The sequence below is a fragment of the Rhinoderma darwinii genome, chromosome 7, assembly GCF_050947455.1.
Source record: "Rhinoderma darwinii isolate aRhiDar2 chromosome 7, aRhiDar2.hap1, whole genome shotgun sequence".
NCBI classification, from domain to species: Eukaryota; Metazoa; Chordata; class Amphibia; order Anura; family Rhinodermatidae; genus Rhinoderma; species Rhinoderma darwinii.
Genome location: NC_134693.1, coordinates 228,618 through 232,280, shown reverse-complemented (window position 1 = coordinate 232,280; position 3,663 = coordinate 228,618).

Here is a 3,663-nt window from a genome sequence, read left to right as displayed (position 1 = left end):
GTCCGCTGGGCCCCGTGTGGTGACGCGTCCTTGGTGACGCGCCTCTCTTGACATCTGGCCCCACCTCCCTGGATGACGCGGCAGTCCATGTGACCGCTGCAGCCTGTGCTTGGCTTGTGATTGGCTGCAGCTGTCACTTGGACTGAATTGTCATCCCGGGAGGTCAGACTGGAGGAAGAAGCCGGGAGTTATCGGTAAGTCAGAACTTTATTTTTTTTTACACTTTCACGTATAACAATCGGAAGTCACTGTCCATGGTGCTGAACCAGTTTAACTCTTTCAGCACCCTGCACAGTGACTGTCTCCTGCCGGGTTCGGTCAAAACGAGTTCGGTCGAACCCGGTAAAGGTCGGTTCGCTCATGTGTAAGACACTCTGTTCGGATGTTTGTAAACAGAAAAGCACGTGGTGCTTTTCTGTTTACATTCAGTTTCACAGCTCTTGCGCGAATCACGCAGTTCGCACGGAAGTGCTTCCGTGCGACCTTCGTGGTTTTCACGCACCCATTGACTTCAATGGGTGCGTGATGCGCGAAAAACTCAGAATTTTAGAACATGTCGTGAGTTTTACGCAAAGCATTCGCGCTGCGCAAAATTCACGCATCGTCTGCACTGCCCCATAGAGTAATATAGGTGCGTACGACACGCGTGAATCGCACGCGCGTATATTACGCTCGTGTAAATGAGGCCTAAGGCCCCATGCACACGACAGCAAAAAACCTCCGTTTTTGCGGACCGCCATTCACTTTCATTGAACGCTGACACCTTTCCGTAGCACTACGGAAGGGTGTGAGTGCCGTGGAAATGTTCCGGGAATTATGGAACATGTCCGTTCTTTCGCATTTTGCGGGCCGTGCTCCCATACTTTGTATGGGAGCACAGCCCGAAAATGCGGCTGTCAGTCAGTGGCCGGCCGTGATTGCGGGCACGGTCGTGTGCATGGGGCCTAACACATGGGATACGGTCTGCTGAGCCCTGTATCTAACCCGAACACGTGGGATACGGTCTGCTAGGCCCTGTATCTAACCCTAACACGTGGGATACGGTCCGCTGGGCCTTGTATCAAATCCTAAGACGTGGGATACGGTCTGCTGGGCCCTGTATCTAACCCTAACACATGGGATACGGTCTGCTGGGCCGTGTATCTAACCCTAACACGTGGAATACTGTCTGCTGGGCCCTCCTGCTGCATCCTCGGGTCTCTTGGAGGGTTTTCTGTGTTAGTGAGATTGGCGTCCGGTACTCAGGACAGACCGTCGGTGTTGGATCGGGGGGGGGGGGGGGGGGGCTCTCGTACAGGCGCCGCCGCCTCTTTATGGTTTCCATGTTCTCCTCCCGGTTCGTACTCGCCCACTCCGTTACATTTGTAGCCCCCGTGCCGGGTATTGCCCCGTTCGAGTGAAACTGTAAATGCAGCCGTGCACGAGGTAATGACACCGACGTCAAGTGAAAAAAACCTGAACTTTTACGTAACGACAGATCGCGGCGATGCTGGTGTGAACAGGCCCTGAGATGCTGCGCTGCTTGTTGGCTGTGGCAGGTAAAGGGCTTTCCATAGAGAATGGGGACTGGAGTCCTGCGCTCTCTGGATCGGTGGCAGTCCCAGAACGTGAGGGCTTGTTTTTCGCAGGATGAGGTGTCGTTTTTATTGGGGTAAATATAAAGTGATGAGGACGATGCACAGAAGCTGCGCTATAACTAAGGGGTGATGAGGACGAGGCACAGAAGCTGCGCTATAACTAAGGGGTGATGAGGACGAGGCACAGAAGCTGCGCTATAACTAAGGGGTGATGAGGACGAGGCACAGAAGCTGCGCTATAACTAAGGGGTGATGAGGACGATGCACAGAAGCTGCGCTATAACTAAGGGGTGATGAGGACGAGGCACAGAAGCTGCGCTATAACTAAGGGGTGATGAGGACGAGGCACAGAAGCTGCGCTATAACTAAGGGGTGATGAGGACGAGGCACAGAAGCTGCGCTATAACTAAGGGGTGATGAGGACGATGCACAGAAGCTGCGCTATAACTAAGGAGTGATGAGGACGAGGCACAGAAGCTGCGCTATAACTAAGGGGTGATGAGGACGATGCACAGAAGCTGCGCTATAACTAAGGGGTGATGAGGACGAGGCACAGAAGCTGCGCTATAACTAAGGGGTGATGAGGACGAGGCACAGAAGCTGCGCTATAACTAAGGGGTGATGAGGACGAGGCACAGAAGCTGCGCTATAACTAAGGAGTGATGAGGACGATGCACAGAAGCTGCGCTATAACTAAGGGGTGATGAGGACGAGGCACAGAAGCTGCGCTATAACTAAGGAGTGATGAGGACGATGCACAGAAGCTGCGCTATAACTAAGGGGCGATGAGGACGAGGCACAGAAGCTGCGCTATAACTAAGGAGTGATGAGGACGAGGCACAGAAGCTGCGCTATAACTAAGGAGTGATGAGGACGAGGCACAGAAGCTGCGCTATAACTAAGGGGTGATGAGGACGAGGCACAGAAGCTGCGCTATAACTAAGGGGTGATGAGGACGATGCACAGAAGCTGCGCTATAACTAAGGGGTGATGAGGACGAGGCACAGAAGCTGCGCTATAACTAAGGGGCGATGAGGACGAGGCACAGAAGCTGCGCTATAACTAAGGGGCGATGAGGACGAGGCACAGAAGCTGCGCTATAACTAAGGGGTGATGAGGACGAGGCACAGAAGCTGCGCTATAACTAAGGGGTGATGAGGACGATGCACAGAAGCTGCGCTATAACTAAGGGGTGATGAGGACGATGCACAGAAGCTGCGCTATAACTAAGGGGCGATGAGGACGAGGCACAGAAGCTGCGCTATAACTAAGGGGTGATGAGGACGATGCACAGAAGCTGCGCTATAACTAAGGAGTGATGAGGACGAGGCACAGAAGCTGCGCTATAACTAAGGGGTGATGAGGACGAGGCACAGAAGCTGCGCTATAACTAAGGGGCGATGAGGACGAGGCACAGAAGCTGCGCTATAACTAAGGGGCGATGAGGACGAGGCACAGAAGCTGCGCTATAACTAAGGGGTGATGAGGACGATGCACAGAAGCTGCGCTATAACTAAGGGGTGATGAGGACGATGCACAGAAGCTGCGCTATAACTAAGGGGTGATGTTTGCTGCGCCGCTCGTCCTGATTGAGGGGGGTCCAAATAGGCAGTTTTTATTAATTTATAAAGAATTTGTTTTTGAGGGGGGGGGGGACTTTTTAATTTTTTATTAAACTTTCTTGAAGTCCATTTTAAGGCTTCGCTCGGGGTCTCGGATATTTGATCGCTTGTGTAACGCTTTGGAATAGACGGCGTGTGGCCGGACAGGCAGAATATGCGGCCGTGCCGCTGGCAGTTACTGACGTGAAGCCGCGGGGTCTCCGTGGTGCCCACAGCTGCCATGGTAACCCACCTGCCTCTATTAAACACCTTCGATGCTATGGTCGCTTTTGACAACGGCACCTCTGGGATTAAACAGCCGGACATTTGCTGTTGATCCTGTATGTCGCGGAGCCTTAAGCAAGGCCGAGACCTGAGCTGCCGGCAGACGCAGGTGCGTGAAGGGGTTAAGTAGCGAGCAGGAGAACATGTGTGTGGATGAGACACCACAGCCCCGCGCCCTGCACCACAGTTGGAGCAGCTCC